The sequence below is a fragment of the Aquarana catesbeiana genome, linkage group LG07 (assembly GCF_042186555.1).
Source record: "Aquarana catesbeiana isolate 2022-GZ linkage group LG07, ASM4218655v1, whole genome shotgun sequence".
NCBI classification, from domain to species: domain Eukaryota; kingdom Metazoa; phylum Chordata; class Amphibia; order Anura; family Ranidae; genus Aquarana; species Aquarana catesbeiana.
The window spans coordinates 305,786,195-305,810,585 of NC_133330.1; the positions used below are offsets into that span (position 1 = coordinate 305,786,195).

At 41.6% G+C, this 24,391-nt stretch overlaps 1 protein-coding gene and 1 non-coding gene across 2 annotated transcripts in view; both read right to left on the reverse strand.

Annotated features, from left to right (window-relative positions):
* Positions 1-24,391, reverse strand: part of PRKACB (protein kinase cAMP-activated catalytic subunit beta) — a 165,191-nt gene that overhangs the window by 136,506 nt on the left and 4,294 nt on the right. The window lies entirely within an intron of this gene.
* LOC141104067 (small Cajal body-specific RNA 8) lies at positions 7,788-7,920 on the reverse strand. The gene has a single exon (XR_012235451.1).

Genomic DNA, 24,391 nt, shown 5'->3' on the forward strand with positions numbered 1-24,391 from the left:
CGGGGGAATGAGAAGAGGAGCCAGGAGCACTGCTCAGGGACCCCAGAAGAGAAGGATCGGGGTCATTCTGTGCAAAACTAACTGCACAGGAGGAGGCAAGTATGACATGTTTGTTATAAAAAAAAACAAAAAAAAAAAAACTAAGGTTTAGTTATCCTTTAAGCTGATCAAACTGATAAAATCGACCAAAAATTTTTTCTTTGACAGCATTAGTGTCTGTAAAACAACAGAGCATAACCTCACAGAAGAGAATGGTATGTTTGACAGGATGACATATTACCATATAGTGGGATTATGAATTCACGCATACCTCTCTCCTCAGACGCAATTCCTGGTTACAGTTTAAACTGTATACTGTGGATTTATTACTCCATTCTGTCTCTCTGCACCATTCACATACTGAAATTCAACAGAGAAGTGAGACCAGTGACGACAGCAAGAATTGAAGCTCAAATGGGTTCTTTTAAAGGGCCAGCACCCTGCCATCTCATTGCCACTGTGCCTTTTAATTCGCAAAACGCCAACACTAGTAAAACTACGACTAGACTTGTAAGACTTACAAATAAGCAGACATCAGGGTAGAAAAAAAATAAATGGATTTTGTTAACCAAAAAAAAAAAAAACTGGATTTTTTTATTTAAAAATCATTTTGATCAAATTTTAACAAAATGCTTTTGGAGTAAAAATCTAAGAATAGTTTTATATGTAATATATATAAATAATTTAGTGGCTAAACAAAGGTAAAGGTGTTGGCACTACAAAACATCATACATGAAATAATAATGGTGCAAGTGAACTAGAGCTGCACAATTCTGGCTAAAATGAGAATCACGATTTTTTTGCTTAGAAGATAGATCACGATTCTCGTGGCATAATATCTTTCACATTAAACAAAAGAATTGGGCTAACTTTACCGCTTCATTTTTTTTTTTTTTTTTTATTCATTGAAGTGTATTTTTTCCAAAAAATTGCATTTGAAAGACCACTGTGCAAATACAGTGTGACATAAATTATTGCAACAATTGCCATTTTATTCACTAGGGTCTCTGCTAAAATAATATATAATATTTGGGGGTTCCAAGTAATTTTCTAGCAAAAAAAAAAAAAAAAAAATATGATTTTAACTGTAAGCCCTCATGCACACAGGCTGTTAAAAAAACGTTATGAAAACGCCAGTATCTTTGCAGTGATTTTTTTAAACTTTTTTCAGCGTTTTTGCAATAGCGTTTTTGAGCGTTTTTTTTTTCACATTTTTTTTTTTTTTTTTTTCAATGGATCAAAAACGCTAAAAAACGTTGGTGAATGACGTTTTTGAGCGTTTTTCAGCGTTAGAGCGTTTTTACAGCTGAAAAACGTCTCTCAGAACCCACTGGTCCTGGGTTTTTTTTACATCTTAAAAACGCCTATGCCACTTGCAGCTCAAAAACGCCTAGGTGGGCATGAAGCCATAGACTAACATAGACAGGCCTTTTTAAGCTGAAAAAAAAAAGCTCAAAAAAGCAGCGTCCGTGTGCATGAGGACTAAGAAACAAGTGTCAGAAAAAGGTTTAGACTTTAAGTGGTTAAACTTCCTGCATATTCACACAGAAGTTTTATCCCTTTGATCTAAGATGAATGAGTTACAATGTTATTAAAAAGTTGGCAGACTGCCCAGTGTAGTTTTATTAAAATGGTTGAAAATTGTACCAAAAGTTGCAGTCACATGTGACTGTGCCAATCCTGGCACTATGGTGTCTACATACAGCATGTGCGGATGGGTATATCAGGATCGTGGCGGCATACGATCCATGCCTCATTCTGGATATACTGGTTAGTTGGATGTCACATATGGGACCCAGAAATGACTAATCCCCACTCTGACATATGTTTCACTGTACTGGCATCATCAATAATTTAGTTTATTCAGCATGAAATGGAGCTTAGTTATGTAGCATGAGGCTGTATATTCTGCAATATTTACATTTTTGGTAAACTAATTCAATGAATCCAAGCTCTGCAAGCTGAGATAACATGCACTGATGCATTCACATAATTTCACAGTAACCATGAGATAAAACAAAGTTCAGGAATATTCCTTTATCCCATTGCTTTGCAAATCTATGTACACTGCAAACTCTATGATTTAATTTGGTTCTGATATCGCTGTTTTACTAACCTGACCTCTTATTATTCTAAATAGGAAACCTTCATTTTGTTTGCAAATATTAAAGATTCTAACTACCAGCAAGAATGAGTCCTTACATTTAAAGAGCACCTGTCATTTCAGATTCATCTTGGCAGTGCCCGTTAGCGGCATCCACTCACCTGCTGCCGCCACATCCCTCCCCTTGTTGTGTCACTGCCGTATTACCAGCCGTCCCATTAAAGTGAATGGGACTGTCGGTGAATCAACAGCGGGTCAGAGGAGGAGCCACTGAGGGACAGAGATGACATTTGCTCCTTAAAAAAATATGATTTAAGCCTTTTTACTAGTGATTTAAACCAAGATTTAAAATAGACTTGATTTAAATCAAATCCACCCTGGCAGACATACTTGGCAGCTAAGTGGTCAGCTCTCTTGCCTTGTAGCTTTTGAATTTGATCCAATGTAACCCAGGAGATTGACCTGACTCCCGAACCCTCAGAAGTGTTCAGGGTTCTACTGCACATGTGCAGAAGTAGGATCTGTACCCAGCATTAGGCTGGGTTCACACTTATGTGAATTGGATGCGGGTTTTTTTCCACATAAAATTCACAGGACAGGAGTGTGACCTGCTCTCAATGGAGCCGGTTCACACATCTATGGGGGGGCGGCCGCGGAATGCACAACAGAAGGGTGCTGAACGCCTTTGGCTCAGTTTCAGCTCCGAATTCAGGCAAAAATGTGGACCTAACTCGGACCTTAAACGGTGAACAGAGATGCACTGGACCCCCTGCTGTGCCCCGCACATAGTGTGAACCCAGCCTAAGTGACAGTGCTGCTGATCTCTTCTAACCTCGGTGATCACCAAATATAGCAACAATCAGCTCCCGGCACAGGAAGTCTCCCGTCACTAATAATTTATTTACAGACAGGTCCGTAGATCATGTAATTTGTAGGAGCCACAAAAAAAGTTATTAAAGAAGGTAGACTTCCTGTCCTAGGAGATGATTGCAGAGATAGATATATATACATATATATATCTATATATATCTATATCTATATCTATAGATATCTATATCTATATCTATATCTATTTATTTTAGATCACTGCAGTTAAGAGGAGGCCAGTAGCACTGTCATTACCGCTTACCAACCCGCCGCGGTATATGTACTATGGGTGGCAATTGCAGGCACAGCGGCGTGCTGGTACAATGCTGCCCGTTTCCGTGCTTCACTCACCCCCCCCACCTACTCCCATGTGATCTGACAGAGTTTGTCAACAGATCCTGGCCAATGATTAAGGGCTGGGACCTGCTGATTGACTGCATCTAATCACAACTTAAAGCTCTGTGTTGATAAAACACAGGGCTCTATACAGAAGGAAAAAAATAGCTTTCTTTCTTTCCTCTGCAAAGCATGGAAAAGAAACAAATTGATGTGTATTAAAAAGCAACACACCTAACTGTTAGGTCTGCTATGGGAGCAGTGCAGAATCTCTGGTGCATACCTAGGTTGCAGAAAGGTCACAACACTGTGTCACTACTATGGATACCACTGCCATCCATAACAGGAAATACATGCAGAGAGGTCTAGGGGTGTGTAGGGTGTGTGTGTGTGTGTGTGTGTGTGTGTGTGTGTGTGTGTGTGTGTGTGTGTGTGTGTGTGTGTGTGTGTGTGTGTGTGTGTGTGTGTGTGTGTGTGTGTTGCAATAGGAATGGTGTTTAACTTCTTGCCACGGCAGCTCACACAAACTCCTACCAGCTGTCAATTTTGGTTCCTTCTTTTGCCTAAGGGATTACGAAAAAAAAGGAAGTCACCTTTGTGAAAAATACCCACACCCCTCCATATACCACCTTCAGTCAGATAACTTCCGAGCCAACAAGCTTCAGGAACTACTACATGTTTATGAGTAAAAGGACAGCTGTATGTTTCACCACAACACTGATAAAAGTACTGGGCAAAGAAATTACAATCTGCAAGGAGAAAAGCATATGGGCAGCATGAAGCCAAATGCAGGACTGTCCAATCACCAAGACTACATTCACACTCTGCATGTCAGGAACACGCACAAACATGTGTGTGCTTTCCTGAAACATGCTGTCCTTTAGCAGACGTATGGTGGTACCATTAAAGTGGTTGTAAGATTGTAAGCTCTAACAAGCATGGCCTGCGATTCCTCCTGAATTGTATTGCATCTGTACTGTCTGCCCTCATGTTGGAAAGCTATGTGCAAACTGTTGGCGTTATATAAATCCTGTATAATAACAATAATAATAAACCCTCACATATACCCAGTGAAGTGACTGGCCCCAGGTGATACAGAAAGATGAAACAAATCCTTTAACATTAGTTGTACCCGTTAACCTGTGGTCTTTTCTTCTCTATATCCGTTCAAAGTGCTGAATTATAAAGCTTGTCTGAGAGTACAGAAAAAGGGGGCAGAGAGCTGAAGTCTGCAGAGAGGATAGTTCTGACAGCTGGTTGGAGTGAAGGAACACACCCCCCCCCCCTTCACACAGGAACAGAGTTGTGGTCGTCAATCAGCTGGAGGTCCCTACCCTGTCACCATTTTTCTCTTGGTGTCAAGAAAACTTGCCAGAAGTGACTTATGCTGATAGAGGAAGGAGGCAGCAGACAGAAATGACACTAAGTGCTCTTAATTGAGACAAGTACACACTGAGCTAGGGTTTTACTACCCCCCCCCCCCCACCCCGAAAAGATGAGCGAACACTCTACTCCCTCCTCACCCCTCTGGTCCTTGCTGCACTTACCTCCATGAGCAATGAGCAATCAACTGTCACTGCCCACAAAGCTGGTGTAATGGTCTGGAGATTTGAAAGCCCCACTCTTCTGCCATTGTCTTTCCTTTAGTCACAGATCAGAGTGATTCCGATTGCCCAAAGTGGTCACGTGCTGCCATGCGATTAATCAGAATCGCTCTGATCTGTCCTGGGAGCCATAAAGAAACAACGGGAAAAAGAGCAAGGCTTTCTAATCCCTGTACTGCTGCATCGGTTGCATAGACAGCGACAGCAAATTGCCTGTGTAAGTACACTTTAACAGCTTGCAGACCCGCCACAGTACATTATACTGCGATGGGGGTGACTCCCGTAGGCACAGCACCTGTACATCTGTGTCTGTTGGGGCCACACTCCCCATCCACCTACTCCCCTGTGGTTTGACTGTCAGCAGATCCTGCCCAATGATTCATAGCCGGGACCTGCTATGTCCAATGACAGCCCAGAGCCCTGTGTTGACAGAGGGCTGTACAGAGGGAACGATCGCTCAACCAGTGTCATGAGTACAGTGAATATTAGCACTGATCACTGGATTAGGGTCACTGGTGATGTTAGTGGCAGCTAGCATCAGATTGCCAGCTGCACTATCACAATCCCACTGTAAGTCACTGATCGCCAACATACACACATATATATATATATATATATATATATATATACATATACACACACACACACACACACACACACACACACACACACACACACACACACACACACACACACACACAGTTTGTAGGCACTATAAAACTTTCACAAAAAAAACACAACACTATACACTTATTGGGGTTTTGTTTTTTTTGTTTTTTTTGTTTTTTTTTTTTAACAAAGACATATAGCCTAAATTTATGAAGAAATTCCATTTTTTTTTTTTTTAATTTCTTTATTGAATATGTTTTATAGCCGAAAGTAAAAGTGTTTTTTTTCAAGATTTTCAGTCTATTTTTAGTTATAGAATAAAAGAAACTCAATGGCGATCTTATACCACCAAAATAAAGCTCTATTTGTGTGGAAAAAAAACACAATAGAGATGCACCGAAATTTTAGCAGCTGAAACATTTTAGGCGAAAAAGCCGTTTTCAGCATTTTGCAGACAAAGAAAAAGGTGCCGATAATGGTGCCAAAAATGCTGACTTTCCCGTGCTCATGGTCTGTTTTTCATAGGTCATGACTCAAAAACCACATCAAAAATGTAAAAGGTGCTTTACTGATGCATTCTTACGGCCTTTTCAATGCATTTCAACTGGGAGGTGCACAAATTTTAAAGGAATGCATTTTTCTTACGCTAAAGGTGCCAACAATGGAGGACAATAAATTCATATTCATTTAATTTCATGATATTAATTAAAAAGTCTAATATAATACAATTATAAATAAAAGTGCATCCTGCATTTTCGGTTCCAAAATTTCCATTTGGTGCACCTCTAAAAAATGATATAAATTTTATTTGGGTACAGTGTTGCATGACTGAACAAATACCAGTTAAAGTAGCGCAGTGCTAACTAGCAAAAAAAAATGCTGTGGTCATGAAGGGGGTAAAACCTTCCGAAGCTGAAACGGTTAATCTGCAAAATGCAGCCCACTGGGGTTTGTACACATGCTGCGATGCTTTGCTTCTGGCGGAGGGTGGGCAGAAAATTGCATTAGGGTACTTTGATTTTTTTTTTTAGATGATCAGGTGCCAATATTTTTTTGCAGAGTTCCGCTTTAAATCCATAGAGGAAAGATTTGTAAAATTGGTGAAGAATTCCAATGAGAAGCTGGGTGAATTTCACAGTCTGCACAGGCTGACGAGATTGATGCACAACACAACACTGTGCCAAAACCATCAACGGCTGCAATAAAGAACAAAGTAGCAGAGCAATGCCAAGCATTTATATCGCTACTGTATGCCAAGCACCAACAGCCTGTCCACATAAGTATTTGATACAGAAACTCAAAGCACAAACCGGGCTTATGGAATGTTTACAAAACATGCTGAAGCAAATATATACAAGGAGGACCAACAAAGCAAAAATCAAACAAGCACAAAAACAGAATAAGCAAGCCTATAATAAAATATGATAAAAAAAAAAAAAAAACCACAAAAAAAAAAAAAAAAAACACACACCAACAACAACACATAATATAGCTTTTTAACATCATTCCTATTGTGGTCAATGGAAGGTGATTTTCTGAGCTCCCTTTGGGTGACTGCTTTTAAGCCGGACATAGAGAAGTCTAAAACCGAACGTTCTGTTGATTGAAAAACAAAAAAAATTAGCGGATAGGATTGTCCCATCATTTATTTCGCTTTCTAAACCAAAATCCAGCATGTTGGATCAGGCATTTTCAATTGCGGCACGAAAAGTGTTGCAGTTGGCACACAAAGTTCACACATATGCGATGCGGGAACCAGCGTGATTCAAGTGCTCCCGCATCGGCGGTTCACACTGACATCTGCGAACCGCAGAACCGCATCTGCGAACCGCTGTGGGTGTCAATGTAAAGTTAACGACACCCTTAGATCGCAGTGCAAACTGTCAAATGGTGCAGGAATTGGATCGTATAGGTGTGAACACCTATGCAATCCGATTCCAGTGCGGACCAAGAAAAAAAAAAAAAAAAAAAGGATCCTGAGCCATTTTGGTGCGAATGCGATGCATTTTCAGCCATACAGTTTGTATGGCTGAATTTGCATCGCACAGACATCGCAATGCGGTGCAAATAACATGCGATGTCCATCATCGCACAAGTGTGAACCCAGCCTAATGATGCGAAAAGCCAATGATTCAACTAACAGTAAATTTTCATCCAGTTTTCTACTTATCTATGGCTGGTTTTATTTCTACAAGAGAAGCCAGCGTCAGATAAATCGGCGTTTGTGGGTGTGTTTGCTCCGTATCTGTCCGTGACGGTTTCTCTCATGCCGCCCGCGGTCATCAGAAAGCATTATTATTCTAGGGAGATTGTGTGGACAAACGGAGCAGAATGTATCCCCATCTGTGTATCAGTCTCCCAAAATGAGTCGGATCTCTCTCTCTCATATCTATCTAGAAAAAAAAAAATATATATATAGTATATATATATATATATATATATATATATAATATATATATATATATATATATATATATATATATATATACACACACACACACACACACCCTTATCCTTGTTATAACAGGAAAGGAAACGATCCACAGAATTAGATCACATATGGAAAGACTATATCTGTAAATGCGGTTTCCTCTGCGATTATTAGCATTCAACGACTTTGTTTAGAATACGTAATACATCTTTGCTATTAAATGTCTGTGGCACATGTTGTAGGGCTGTTGTTATATAGAAAGAAGAAAGAAAAAGAAGAAGAAGAAGAAGAAGAAGAAGAAGAAGAAGAGAAGAGCACTGCTTATACCAGGGCTTGACAAATTTGCTTTGAATATAGGAGCCAGCTAAAAAAAGTTTTTGTTTTTTTTTAATTTACAAATCTTATCTTACCGGTACAACATGTAACATGTTCCTGAAGGTGAACTTTTCTTTTAACCCTTTCACAGCCAGAGCAGTTTTTTGCACACATCTAAAAAATAATTTTAGGCCTGAAGATTACATAAAACCCCAAACATCATGTATTTTCTGAAAGCAGACACTCTAGAGAATAAAATATTGGTAGTTACAATTTTTTAGGTCACGCAAGATTACCGAAAAAAAAAACAAAAACCACCCACACGATTTAAGAGTTAATTTTAGGGGGCACAAAAATGCAATAAAATTACCCAATTTTTTGGTAAAATATAAAAGCTGAGGTTGTACCGAATAAATAGATACCCAACATGTCAAACCTTAAACATGTCAATACCCTTTATTTTCCATTGACCAACGACCCTAGAGGTCATCAGTTTAGCATTACAAAGGAGGTCTGGTGCTAGAATTATTGCTCTCATTCCAGCAAGCACGGCAATACGTAACATGTGTATCGGAATCCATGTTGCGCCCAGCCACGTGCATTTACATTTGTACATGCATATATGTGAGGGTGGGTTGGGGATTTTATGTGGTTGGGTGTAACAAATGTATTTATTTTATTGTAAAAAAATAAACTCCCCTATGTTGAGAATTTTTTTTTTGGCTTTAACCATACATCCAGGGTCTATAAGTCCCTGGAAGTCTCTCCCCTGTGCTCCAGTGAATGTAATGCACATCGTACTGCATTACATTCTTTCCCAGCCTTGATGGCCAGGAAACTGTCAACAGGGGACCAGGAAGTGACATCACATGTCACTTCTGGGTCAACAACTAGAAAGGGGAGGAGAGCAGATAAGTGTCCTCTCCTCACTCCCCTCTACCTGGCGGCACCCGCAATGCCTGTCCTGGGCCCGCAGATTGGCAAGCGGAGCCCGGGATACATTGTTGGGGGGGGGCGGGGGCATACGGGAGTGTGGGGAGCATTCGGACCCTGGTTTTATACATCTAAAAAACACAAACTCCTGAACCCTAAAGCTGCCCATATATGGTTCAAACCAGATTTTTTTTTATTTTTATCAAATCTATTTTAATAAAATGCTTTTGGAGTAAAATCTAAATATAGTTTTTTATTTAAGATATATTAATTAATTTAGTTTATTCAGCATGAAATGGAGCTTAGTTATGTAGCAAGGGGCTATATATTCTGCAATATTTACATTTTTGGTAAACTCAATCAATCAATCCAAGCTCTGCAAATAACATGCACTGCATCGATGCATTCAAACAATGTTACAGTAGCCATGAGATAAACCAAAGTTCAGGATATTCCTTTATCCCATCGTTTTGCAAATCTATGTACACTAAAAACTGTATGATTAAATCGGTTCTGATATCGCTGTTTTACTAACCTGACAGCTGATTACCGCCACATCCCTCGCCTTGTGTCACTGCCACATCACCAGCCGTCCCATTAAAGAGAATGGGACTGTCGGTGAGTCAACAGCGGGTCAGAGCTGACAGCTGCTCTTTAAAAATTATGATTTAAATCAAGCCTTTTTACTAGTGATTTAAATCAGGGATATGCAATTAGCTGACCTCCAGCTGTTGCAGAACTACAAGTCCAATGAGGCATAGCAAGACTGACAGCCACAACCATGACACCCAGAGCAGAGGCATGATGGGACTTGTAGATCTGCAACAGCTGGAGGTCTGCTAATTGCATATCCCTGATTTAAATAGTGATTTCAATCAAATCCATCCCCGCCACTGCACCACTGTATTCTGATAGCGGGGGAGACTCCACCACTGACAGAATACACAGATCTGTGCTGCAGCCATTGGCTTCTGACAGGGCAGTTGAACAGAAGTAGATGTATGGTCAGCTTTAATTTTATTCACTATGAATAGGACACTCAATATGCACACACTTCTTCCAGGCCAGTGACCCACCAGCAATGAAGAACAAGGATGACAAAAAACACACCTTCAAAACAATGGCAGCTCCAAATATTTCTCTTCCTAAGGACCCTTTCACACTGGTGCCGCTCAAAAACACATCACGTTTTCAAAGTGTTTTCTGGATTCCACAAGCGACTCAAAAAATGTGGGTGCATTTTTGGTACCTTCCCATTGATTTGCAAAGGAAAGTGCATTTTTAATATGCTTTTGAAAAGCGAACCAAAGATGCAGCATGCAGGACTTTTTAAAATACAGTGAAAACAGCGCATCAATGTGAAAAGTTACAAAGGATTTAAAGGGGAATGCGCTTTTGTCCTGCTGGAAAGGTGCATTTTAGCGCTGGAAAAGCACAAAAGTCTGAAATCTTTCATCTCATACAACCCAAAAAAAAAATGGAAAAAATAATTCCCAGTAGGGAGACTAGATATCCAATTAAAGTGTTAAAAAAGCCATATGTTTTCTTTTGGATAGAGCGGAACACACTCTAGGAGATTTTCCGATGTTTTCTCCCAAATAGAAACAGGAAGTGAGAGGAAATCTCTCCAAAGCAAGAGAAAAACCCCACCAAGAAAAATGTCACTAGGCGCACCTATTGGATGATTCCTCACCACCTACTGTGGCAACTAACATTTTGGACTTCCCATCACGTTCTGTGACAATGGTCACCGGGACAAATAGACAGCGTGGACACCCTTCAAAGCTTCAGATTTTTTTTGGGGGGGGGGGGCAGCATAAGTTACCACTAATGATGAGTATCCTATGCTTGGATGGCTTCTGCTTACTGTACAAATTCTATCTTTATTGGAACACCAGTGCTGAGACTGACAGTTCTCATCCAGTCACAAAATTCTGTCAAAAGAATACAAGGCTTTCTGTGAATGGACAGAGAGCAAGCAGCAGGTTCCTTTACTGTACGAGAGAGACACGGGGTGGATTTGGTTAAAAATCAAGTTGATTTAAATCATGATTTTTAAAGAGCAACTGTCACGCAGCAGCTCCTCCTCCTCCTCCTCCGACCCGCTGTTGACTCACCGACAGTCACATTCACTTTAATGGGATGACTGGTGATGTGGCAGTGACACTACAAGGTGAGGGACGTGGCGGCAGCAGGTGAGTGGATGCCCCGCTAACAGGAGCTGCCAGGATGGATCTGAAATGACAGGTGCTCTTTAAATGTAAGGACTCATTCTTGCTGGTAGTTAAAATCTTTAATACCAATGCAGTGCATGTTATCTCAGCTTGCATTCATTGAATGAGTTTACCAAAAATGTAAATCTTGCAGAATATACAGCCTCATGCTACATAACTAATGCTGAATAAACTCAATTATTAATGTATCTTAAATAGAACCATCTTTAGATAGATTTTTATGCCAAAAGCATTTTATTAAAATAAACTTTGATTAAAAAAAAAAAAAAAAATCTGATTTAACCACTTGTCAACCAGCCGCCACAGTTATATTGTGGCAGGTTGGCTCGGCGGCGAAAATCGCTGTAGGTGTATGTCAGATCGTGCACACGGCCATTGGCTAGCAAGGGAGCCAATCAGCTGCTCATTACCCGCACCCCCCCCCCCCCCCCCCCCCCGAGACAGAATGGGGATCTGCCACACTAAACAAGGCAGATCTCCGTTCTGATAGGGGATCACACAGAGATCTGGTCTTCCTGCTATGCAGGAAGATGGATCTGTGTGTTGTCCCAGGCAGCCCATCACCCCCCACACAGTTAGAAACACATTTAACCCCTTGACCGCCCCTGTTAACCCCTTCCTTGCCAGTGTCATTAGTACAATGTCAGTGCATATTTTTAGCACTGATCACTGTAATAATGTCACTGGTTCCAAAAAAAAAAAAAAAAGTGTCAAAAATGTCAGCTAGATGTCCGATCTGTCCGCCACAATGTGGTAGTCCTGCAAAAAAAAGGGATGAAGGAGGACAAAAATCTTTCCCCTATAACTTTTGCACAAACCAATCAATATACACTTACTGGGTTTTTTTTTTTACCAAAAATATGTAGCAGAATACATATTGGCCTAAATTTATGAACAAAATTAGATTTTTCTAATTTTTTCAAAGTAACGCAGTGCCGGATCACAAAAAATGGCCTGGTCATTAACCACTTCCCACCCGCCCACGTCATATGACGTTGTGGACTTTGAGCGGGTATATCTGAATGATGCCTGTAGTGGGGTCTTATTGACCCCATATCTCACTATTAAGAGGACCTGTCATGTCATATTCCTATTACAAGGGATGTTTACATTCCTTGCAATAGGAATAAAAGTGATCAATTTTTTTTTTTTTCAAAAAAAAGTGTCAAAAAAAAAAAAAAAAAAAAAAAAAGAAAATATAACAATAAAAAAAAAATGTTTAAAGCGTTGCTGTCCCCGTGAGCTCGCATGCAGAAGCGAACGCATACGTAAGTCCCACTCACATATGAAAACAGTGTTCAAACCATACATGTGAGGTATCGCCGCGAACGTTGGAGCGAGAGCAATCATTTTGTCCCCATGATTGTAACCAGTAAAAAAATTTCAAGCGTCGCCTATGGGGATTTTTAAGTACCGAACATTGGCACCATTCCACGAGCGTGTGCAATTATGAGGCGTGACATGTTAGGTATCCATTTACTCGGCGTAACTTCATCTTTCACAATATGCAAAAACATTGGGCTAACTTTACTGTTTTGTCCCCAAAAAAAGGCGTTCGAAAAATTCCTGCGCAAATACTGTGAGAGATAAAAAGTTGCAACAACCACCATTGTATTCTCTAGGGTCTTTGCTAAAAAACATATATAATGTTTGGGGGTTCTATGTAATTTTCTAGCAAAAAAAATTATGATTTTTACATGTAGGAGAGAAATGTCAGAATTGGCCTGGTAGGCAAGTGGTTAAGGGGGTAAATCCTTTCGGAGGTGAATTGATTAAATTAAAAAAAATAAAATAAAATAGATTTTTCAAAAAAAATCATTGATTTTTATATACCATAGAGACACAACTCAAACACAGTGCACGAAGAAGAGCCCTGTAATACCTCACATTGAAGACAGGATTAGTACATTAGTAGTACCATATTACTGACCAAAGTAATCAGCAGATGAGTAGTTTAGTTCTAGGCCACAGCACTCCTCTAGTACCATATACAGTGGAGCACCAGAGAAGGAGGAGAGAACAGAATCATGTGACAGAAGGATGAAGTTCCACCTAGGAACCCCTAAGACAAGCCTTCAGTATCTAGCAGCAGAACACTGTGTAAAATGACACTAAAACAAAACAAAGCAGATTTTCAGTTAAAGGGGTTGTAAAGGTAAAAATTTTTTCACCTTAATGCATTCTATGCATTAAGGTGAAAAAACTTCTGACAATACCGCCGCCCCCAGCCCCCCCGTTTTACTTACCTGACGCCTCGAAAGTCAGCTTCTCGTTCCCGACATCTATTCCTCCGCTCACCCTGGCCGCTGATTGGCTACAGTGGATGGATTGGAAGCAGCGCAGCCATTGGCTCGCGCTGCTGTCAATCACATCCAATGACGCGGCGCGCTGGGGGGCGGGGCCGTGTGATACAGTGAGCGGCTATAGCCGCCGGCTGTATCACGGGAGCGCGCCCGCAAGCACTAACCACCATGCGAGGGAGCTCGCATTGAGGTGGTTAATGCTTGCGGGGAGGAGCTGAAACAGCCGCCGAGGGACCCCAGAAGAGCAGGTTCGGGGCCACTCTGTGCAGAATGAGCTGCACAGTGAAGGTAAGTATAACATGTTTGTTATTTAAAAAAAAAAAAAAAAAATTTTACCTTTACAACCCCTTTAACTACATGGCAACTAGTTACCCAACAGCTAGGCATGTGTCAGAAAAAGTAGAATAAAGCCAACAAGCTTGGAAAGTTTTTACAAGACCCCCATACACTTGCAATGCAGATCCCTGAAATTTCTAGCAGCTTCCCATTAACTGACATCAGAGGATCTCCCAACAAATATATACCAGCTCTGTATTAAGCAGTTCACTTTTCCAAAAGCTCATAACAAGTACAAACTGATCACAACCAACAGCACCAGAACCGATAATTCAGCTTTTGATTGTGTTGGACGATTTTAATCAGCTCACAGATTTGTGAAATTGAAATATAGTATTGCAAAGTAAAATGACAGATGGGTGGATGACACAGGTAAATTTACAGATGGGCAGCTTGGCAGTCTGATTGGACACGGTTCATATAGAGTTCACCTGCCACCTCAATACCCCACTGGTGCCACCAGAGATCCTGTGCAAATAAAGCCTCTCACTGAAAGTCATTGGCAGAGGGTTTAGCACACCCTTCTACAAACAGTGCTCAGGCTTAGCAATATTGGATGGAATGCATTGTCAAATCTCATTTCTTCAGATTTATCATAGTGTGAAAGCGATAAAAGCTGAAAATCGGCCTGGGCAGGAAGGGGGTGAAAGTTCCCAGTAGGCAGGTGGTTAAAGACACCAGTGTGGAATGATTTCACATCAGCATGCAGCAATTAAATTTAGTAAAAGTCCATTTTAACAGTGTTTCTAATAATGAAGACACTACAGAAAGGAGAATCCAAGAAGGTGGGTACAGATTAATGAAATGTGTTAAAGGAGATCGCTGATCACAGCATACACTTTCATTTAATAAAGGAGAAGTATGGTTAAAGCTCTTTTGGCCATACTTCTATGGATCACAGGAATGCATTTAGTCCTGCACTCCTCTAACCCAGATTCAGCCAACAGCAGCATAAAGCCTACTGACGTCCCAGCCAGTCCAAGCTCTGCAGAGATCAAGACATTAATGTCGGGATCTGCCCAGATGCCTGATTGGCAGCTGGCTCAGGCTCTCAACACATTGGTAAGTAAGCCAGAGTCAGCCACTCCCACCCCCTCCACAGCCTAGCACTCCAGTGAGCGCTGGAGGGGCAGAGTAGAAAGCCAGTGAATGACATTTTAAAGTTTCCTGGAGTTGGGCTTTAAAGGGTAACTCCACTTTCCTGGGGAATAAAATACCAAAGAAAAAATAATATAGCATATACAATTGTGACACAAGTCATAATGTAATTGAATGCTATGAAAAATGACACTTCCTTTTCAATCTGCAGCGCTGTAATTTTCTGAAAATGCAATATGGCTACCTGGAGGTGTTCTGTATACAGAACACCCCCCAGAAACATAATTTCCTGCTTGTACGATTGGCTCACCAATTTTCCCAGAAGTCTGCAAGATACAGGTCAGATATCAGGCATCCTCTGCAACAAAAATGTATTTTTTGGTGAGATACTTTCAACAGAGGAATTCGCTGCTAAAAGGGATGCCAGCCCAACATCTTTCCTCATTAGAGCCCTGCAGGTGCAGCAGTTGATTGATAATTATGAAATCACTTCCATTTGACTCACTAGGCAGACAGGCAGAGAGGAACAAACAGGGATTTCTTCAGAATAACAAAAGGTAGGAATCTGCAACAAAGTTTGTTAAAATTCTTGAAATGCACATAAATCACCCAGAGGGGAATGTTTTTTTCCCGCAACAAAAGTGGAGTTACTCTTTAAAGTGGTTGTAAAGTCAGAAGTTTTTTTTTTTATCTTCATGCATTCTATGCATGAAGATAAAAAGCCTTCTCTGCGTAGCAGCTATCTAGCCCCCCTAATACTTTACAGAGCCCCCTCTCTTTCCAGCGATGTCCACAAGTCCCTCGGCCATCCTGGGTCTCTCCTGATTGGCTGAGACACAGCAGCGTTGCCATTGGCTCCCACTGCTGTCAGTCAAAGTCAGTCAGCCAATGAAGGGAGAGAAAGGGGGCGGGGCTGGGTCGCAGCTCTGTGTCTGAATGGACACACGGAGCTGTGACTCTGCTCGGGTGCCCCCATAGCAAAGCTGTTGCTGTGGGGGCACCCACCAGGAGGGAGGGGCCAGGAGAGCAGAAGGAGAACCCGAGAAGAGGAGTATCTGGGCTCTGTGCAAAACCAACTGTACAGAGCGGGCAAGTATAAAAAAAATAAAATAAAAAAAAAATAATCAAAATAAAAATAACAAACACATGAGACTTTACAATTACTTTAACCCCTTCCCGACCAAAAAAAAAAAAATGGGGATTATTTATTATAGCAAAATGTACAAAATAGTGTTTTTTTTTCAAAATTGTCGGTCTTTTTTTGTTTATAGAGCAAAAAATAAAAACCTCAGAGATGATCAAATACGCTCTATTTGTGGGGGGAAAAAAAGTACGTAAAGTTTGATTGAGTACAACGCTGCATGACCGCGCAATTGTCAGTTAAAGCGACACAGTGCCGTATCCAAAAAATGGCCTGGTCATTGAGCAGCCAAATCTTCTGGGGCTGAAGTGGTTAAAGCAGAGTTCCACCCATTTAAAAAAGTCAGCAGCTACAAAAAGTGTCCACGGTCCAGCGATGTGGGCGAACGAAGCCCTGCTCCTCTCCCCCTCCTCTCCATGGCGCCGGCACTGCTCATGCGTGAGTCACACGCCGTGACTGGCTGGGCAATCTTCTGGTACCTGTGACGTGTCCCAGGAGACTGCAGGGGGGGGGGGGAAGAGAGGTGATCTTCCTTCCGGCGCCAGAGAGGAGGTGGGAGCTGGGTGCCTATAAAAACAGGGTACCCGCTCCTCCCCCAAAAAAAAATGACATGCCAAATGTGGCATGTCAGGGGGTCACCTGCACTTAAAGTGGAAATTTCATTATTGGGTGGAACTCCGCTTTAAGTTAACAAAAAAGGGCTCATTCACACAGGCGCTCAGCCCCATGAAGAGTCATTTGTTTCTCTTTTTATATTAGGGCTGAGCTATGTGCAGGTTGCCTATATATATGAATAGAGACACATCAGCTGGATGGACTCTCCTGTACAGCCAAGTCTGACAGATATATAGAGACGGGTGTATGGCCACACACACGCTCTGCGATGGGGGGAGTGCACCCATCTCTGCGTACCTATCAAACTGCATATCTATTCACTTATATAGGCCATCTGCACACAGTTCAGCACTAGTACAAAAAGATAAACGGCTTCACATTGCATAGTGGAAATGAGCCCTATAGGGTTTCCCTATCTCTAAATTGTCTACAGCATATAATCAGATTCCTTGATACACTTTCAGACGTGGAATGTATAAAGGCCACATATGCACACTGGGCTTTAAGCCCAGATGCACGAGATCCTGGGGTTTAGGTGCATGCACAGCCTCATTGCCGACAGCCAGTTAAACTTTATGAGACACAGAAAGCTGATGTAGCTGAACAGTGCATTGAGTAGTACTAATGTTTAGGACAGTATGCACCCAAGGACGAATATCTGGAACACAAGCAATCTGCATTCTGGGAATTAATCCTTGAGTGCATAACGCCATGTGAAACACCACTGTACACTGTCCAACCACAGCAGCTTTCAGAATCTGAGTGTACTAGGCTTCTGGCAGCGGGGCTGGACGGTGCGCCTGTGCCTTCTGCCTGCGCCAGGATCTCAACGCCCAGCGTGCACAAGGCCTAAATGACAGTAGAAAGCTTTAAATTTACTTTAAAAGTCACACCGACAACAAGGATACTGCATGGACACCTCCAGAGGACGCTGCCATGACAAACACTAAAGGACAGTCTCCTGATTACGCATTCCTTAATTCTCAAACCACTGCTCAGATCAGCACAGTTCAGGTAACGCTGGCCATACATATACCGTATATGCCGGCATATAAGAAGACCACCCCCCCCAATTTTCCAGTTAAAACATAGGTTTTGGGCTATACTTGCCGTATAAAACTACCTTCCTTCCGAGGCAACACCATTTAAAAACAGATTTGATTTAAATAATTGTAATTAAAATGGTTATGACTTATCGGTACTTAAAATCCTTCAAATGTTCATCATCTGACATCAATCATAATCAATGACATCTTGAGATACATTTGTAAGACAGTCATCGTATTGATCTAATTCCGAATCAGATGGTGTGGCTTCAACTTCCCCTTCATCTTGCCACAAGTACTCGTCCTTCACACCATCCAATGAATTTGATATGCCACACTTCTTGAAAGACTTAATTACTGTTTCTGCATCAATATCATTCCAGGCTTTTATGACAAAAGTTACACAAAACATCCAACTGTGGAGCACGCATGTTTCCTCCTTTTTGTGAAGCGGAGGTTCACACAAAAATTGAACCTCCGCTTTTCGGAACCCTCCCCCCCTCCGGTGTCACATTTGGCACCTTTCAGGGGGGAGGGGGTGCAGATACCTGTCTAAGATAGGTATTTGCACCCACTTCCAGGCATAGACTCCCACGGGAGTCTATTCCTCTTCCTGTCCTGCCGCTCTGTCTGCTGGGACACACACACGGGTCCCAGAGACAGCACAGACCATTTAGATTGCGATGCGCGACTCGCGCATGTGCAGTAGGGAACTGGGAAGTGAAGCCGCAAGGCTTCATTTCCTGATTCCCACACCAAAGATGGCGGCAGCAGCATCCGAGGACCGAGGGACGGTTCGGCCTCGGGTGCCGACATCGCTGGACCCTGTGACAGGTAAGTGTCCTTATTTTAAAAGTCAGCAGCTGCAGTATTTGTAGCTGCTGACTTTAAAAAAAAAAAAAAATTGCAGGACTCCCTCTTTAAATGTCTTCTTTAGGCACTCATCCAGTGGCTGTACCAACAGGGTCAATCCTGCAGGAATAACCGCCACATCTGTGTTTATTCTCGCCAGCCTTTTCTTTGTGCTGGTAGTTAAATGAGCCCTGAACATACCCCACACCAGCAGGCTACGTTCTCAACGAAGTCCACCTTATCGCCTACTCTATACATTATCAAGTCATAGCTTTATCCCTTCTTTATCCATCCAGCCTTTTTCATTCACATGTACAAAAACTCCAACAGGGAACTTGATTTTCAACATGTTTTTTTCTTTTAAAAATAATCATTGGTCTTAGTTTGCTGCCATCAGCTGTACATGCTAGTACCACGGTAAAACTGGACTTCTCATGTCCTGTTTTAATTAACACTGTTTTTGCACCTTTTGAATTGACAGTTTTATTTCCAACCATATCGAAATTCATAGGAGTTTCATCCGTATTTCCGATATTTGAAAGCGCTCAAAAACTCATGATGATAAAAATTCATATACAAACTAATATATACTGTGCAAGGACCACAAAAAAAAAAAAAAAAAAAAAAAAAAAAAAAAAGGTGAAAAGTGATGTGAAATTCACACCCAAACTAAAGTCCATGTGCCACCATGTAAATTTTTTTAACAATAAATATAACAGTCCTTGGATAAACAGTGAAAACATATTGTGTAGCCAGAAGTAGAAATCCACGTGACATCAGTGTTGAAGTGAAGAAACAGACAATAGAACCACCACCAGTTAGTGAGAAGGCTTACCGGAGTAAGAGGATTCAAATGGGCATATGCTCAGCGAGTCAACAAGGCATATGGTGTAAACACCAAAGTATAGGACCTCCACAGCTCCAGATCAAGATGGAAGATAGTGATGCATGTGCTTCCATTGTGGAGACTCTTACAAGTCAGAGTTTGGGACTGCAGACAGTAGAGCTGCACGATTCTGGCTAAAATGAGAATCACGATTTTTTTGCTTAGAGGATAGATCACGATTCTCTCACGATTCTTGCGGCGTAACATCATCCTTCACATTAAAACAAAAAAGTTGTGCTAACTTTACTGTTTCGTTTTTTTTTTAATTTATTGAAGTGTATTTTTTCCCAAAAAATTGCATTTGAAAGACTGCTGGGCAAATACAGTGTGACATAAAATATTGCAGCAATTGCCATTTTATTCCCTAGGGTCTCTGCTAAAGATAGATAGATAGATAGATAGACAGACAGACAGACAGACAGACAGACAGACAGACAGACAGACAGACAGACAGACAGACAGACAGACAGATAGATAGATAGATAGATAGATAGATAGATAGATAGATATTCTCTAATGTTTGGGGGTTCCAAGTAATTTTTTTTAGCAAAAAATATTGATTTTAACTTAAGAAAGAAGTGTCAGAAAAAGATTTAGACTTTAAGTGGTTAAACTTCCTGCATTTACACGTTGTTTAAAACTTGGCAGATTGCCCAGGTTATTTGTTTACACAGAGAAGTTTATCACTTTGATCTAAGAAGGAAGTTAGTTACAATGTTTCAAGTTCTAAACTTGGCAGACTGCCCGGATGTTTTCTTTTGACAGCTGAGTGAGCAGATAATCTCTCCACTTGTTTAAATGAAAGAATCGGCAAACTCTGCAGGAGAGATCGTCAGGGGAGGTGAATCGAGATCACGATTTTTTAACGATTAATTGTGCAGCTCTAGCAGACAGGTCAATTTGATTGGTCGCAGGCTGGTCAGATTTGGTCTAACAAGTTGGCTGCTTCTGAGGATTGCTTCTCTGACATCTCTTGACCAATTGGACCATCTTCCATCTTGATCTGGAACCCAGACATGGAGGTCCCATACTTTGGTGCCTTGTTGACTCACTGAGCATATATATGCCCATTTGAGTCCTCTTACTCCGGTAAGCCTCCTCACTAACAGCTGTAAGTTCTATTGTCTGTCTTCACTTGAACACTGATGTCACGTGGAATTCCACTTCTGGATACGTAATCCATTTTCACTGTTTATCCAAGAACTGTTATATTTATTTTTAAAAAAAAAAAACTTTACATGGGAGGCACATAGACTTTAGTTTGGGTGTGAATTTCACATGACTTATCACTGTTTTTTTTTTTGTGGTCATTGCACAGTATATATTAGTTTGTATATGAATTTTTATCATCATGAGTTTTTGAGCTGCACAAAATGTTATCTTTCAAATATCTCGATTTACACTTGTCTTAGTGTTGTGCTGGCTGCTATTTGATATATGTCAGCACGATATAGACCAATTTTTCATTCATGTTTCCGATATTACTTAATGAATAGCCGTTTTTCTTGCGCTGTTGTATTACATATCGGTGGAAATGACTTTTTTTGCCATCGAGATCTGCAGGAAATTTTTGTGCAATTTTGGTCTTTTGCCTCAGTACCAGATTATGCCTTTCCAAGAACCTAGTACACCAGGATACAGTGGCCTTAAATCCTTTGCTGCAATCTGGGTTAGATTTGGCCCACTGAAGTGAAAAAAATACAAATGTTGTTTCGGAACACTACATAACCATTTTAACAATGCTCGTGCACCATGTCTGCTACATGATTTTCAAGTTCTGGCCAATGTGGGGTGCCTCTTTTTGATACACACTTACTCCGTGGCATACGCTTTAAATGCATCTTCAATTGCTTTCCAGTCTCGGACTAGCTCTTCTGTTACTCCATATTGTCTTGTAGTACTACAGTTATTATGTTCCTTGGCAAAGTTTACAACTTTCTGCATGAAACTTGCTTCATATTTCCTTCTTGCTGGTAGAACCATGATGGGGTCTTGTCTAGCAGCTGTTTGGTTTACACCCACTAATCTGTCAGCCCGCTGGATGTGCAGTAATACTGTATATGAATACAAAGTCTACTCGGATTGGCTGAGTCAGAAAGGCGGGTTGATGTTACAACCTCTGCCAATCCGAGCAGGCTTTGTATTCATTAATAAAATACATTGCTCACCGTGATTGGCTCAGCGCAGTATACTGTATATAGCTGAAGCTACATACAATATGAATCGCACATCCAGCGGGCTGACAGATTAGGGATGCTCCTTTTGGGCCAGCTTAATATGTAAAGTAGTCCTAAACCTGGAGTTCTCTTAAGGTTCACATTTTATACTCTGTGTATAAGACGACCCCCCCCCCCCATTTTTTGGGGGGCATTTTTAAGGTTAAAAAGTAGTCTTATAAACCGGCATATATGGGTATATCCCAATAACATATATACACAAATGTATCCAGCAATGTTAACATTGTCCTATATACTACTGAAGCCACATCTGTCGATGAAATGACCTTACATGATCCTCATCACAGGGGCCACCCCCAAACTGGAACATGAAATTGTCCAAAATGTCTTAGTATGATAACACCTTTAGAGATCCCTTCACTGGAACTAAGGGGCCAAGCCAAACCCCTGAAACAACCCCACACCATAACCCACCACCACCCAAAGATTTGGACCAGTGCACAAAGTATATGTGATAAGACACTCGATGCATCATAACCCACCTTGACACACATCGACATTTAACGCAATGCCTCAGGCGTACATTATGCACATCAACTAGGGGTGCAACGGATCGTCATCGATCCGTGATCCGTACGGATCAACCTCCGCGGATCGGGATACCCGCGATACGCGGAGCGCTCTGTGACCTCGGCCATAGGAAAGGCCGCGGCTTCGGCCTAGCTCCGGAGCAGCGGCCATCTTGGTACACCCGGCGGACGTTTACCACGTGATCGCTCCCTCAAATGACGGAGCGATCACTTGTAACTGGCGTCATTTGATGAGGCCGGTTCCTCTCTCCCCTCTGTGTACTGATCTGGTGGAGTTCGGATGGCAGCAGTGCCAATACTCTGCCATGCCCCGACAATACCCTGCCAATGCCCCTGCAATACCCTGCCAATGCCCCTGCAATACCCTGCTAATATATTATTCCAGTGGGGAAGATTGTGGATATTACAGTGGGGGAGATTTTTTTATGTTGATCCGAAAAAGATCTGAACCGTGACTCCTGATCCGAGGAATGATCCGAACCGTGAGTTTTTTGATCCGTTGCACCCCTAACATCAACGTGTGCTGACCTGCATTTTGAAGCAGTTCCACCGAGTTGCGGGGGGGGGGGGGGGGTATACAGGTAAAAATCCAGCCAAATAAAAAAGGGTTCATCCCACTTCCTGTTGTGTGCATAGGACAGGAAGTGAATCTCCTGAATAGGAGAGACAGGTGACACATAAAACCTGGCAAGGGATATAACCCTCCCCTACCCTATCCAAATGTAAACAAAACAAAAAATGGCTTTATAAAACAATTTAGGTTGGCCTCTCGAGTTACAATCTGCTTGTATAATTTCCATAAAGGCAGCCATAGACTGGTCGAATCTTGGCTGGTTCAGCAGGGACCGGCCAAGATTCCAAGCATGTATGGGCAGGCAGGGTTAAATCCCTTGCCAGGTTTTATGTGTCATCTGTGTCTCCTATTCACACACAAAACAGGAAGTGAAATGAAATCCTTTTTTTTGGGCTAGATTTCTACCTGTATATTTACGGCAGCCCCCCCCCCCCCCCCCCCCCAACCCCAACATGAACTGATCAATCAACTTTGATACAACCAGCTTGTGGAATTTTTCATGCAATTATTGCCGGCAGCTATAGCCGCTAGCAATAATCACAGCGTGCCCTCCCAGCATGGTTGGCTCCCCCAGCCACCCCCGCTCCCCAGCCAGAACACTCTGGAGGGATTCCCTCATCAACACTGACTGATGATGGGGCAATTGAGTGACAGATTGCAGGAAAGTAAATCGCTCCATCTATGACCAGCTTAAGATTTCCCAACCTATGTAGCATGATGGATAGCCACGCTGGATATACATTGATTGCTCACTTAAACTCCTCACACTATACAGATGTTCGTAAAACCTAAGGCAGACCATACAAGCCCATTTCTTTGTTCAACCATTGAGTTGAATGAAAAAAAACAACAAAAAAAAAAAAAAAAAAACTGACCCGATTCCCCCAATCACACACTTGATGTAGATTGAGGAATCCTCCTGGCTGAGCTCTTGTGTTCTGACCGTGGGGTGAATTCTCTGCCATCATAACACACTGATCAGTGCTGCACTCTATAGCCTGCGGCTCAGATTGAGCATGGAAACCAGTAGATCAACTTCTGTACAAATAACAGTGTCCATACATAAATAAAAACTTACCCAGTCCCTGCTGAACTGACCAAATTTCAAAACATATATGCCAGCACATATATTACCATCTGACCATACAGACTTTATACAATCAACTTTAGCTACATAAAGAGCCAACTAATCTGTCCAGTCAGTTTGTATCCAATCAGGCAGGACCCTGTACTACACAGTTGTTGGCAGATCTCAAAGGAAATTGTACACTGCATGCCCACTCCCTTCTAGTACATTTGAC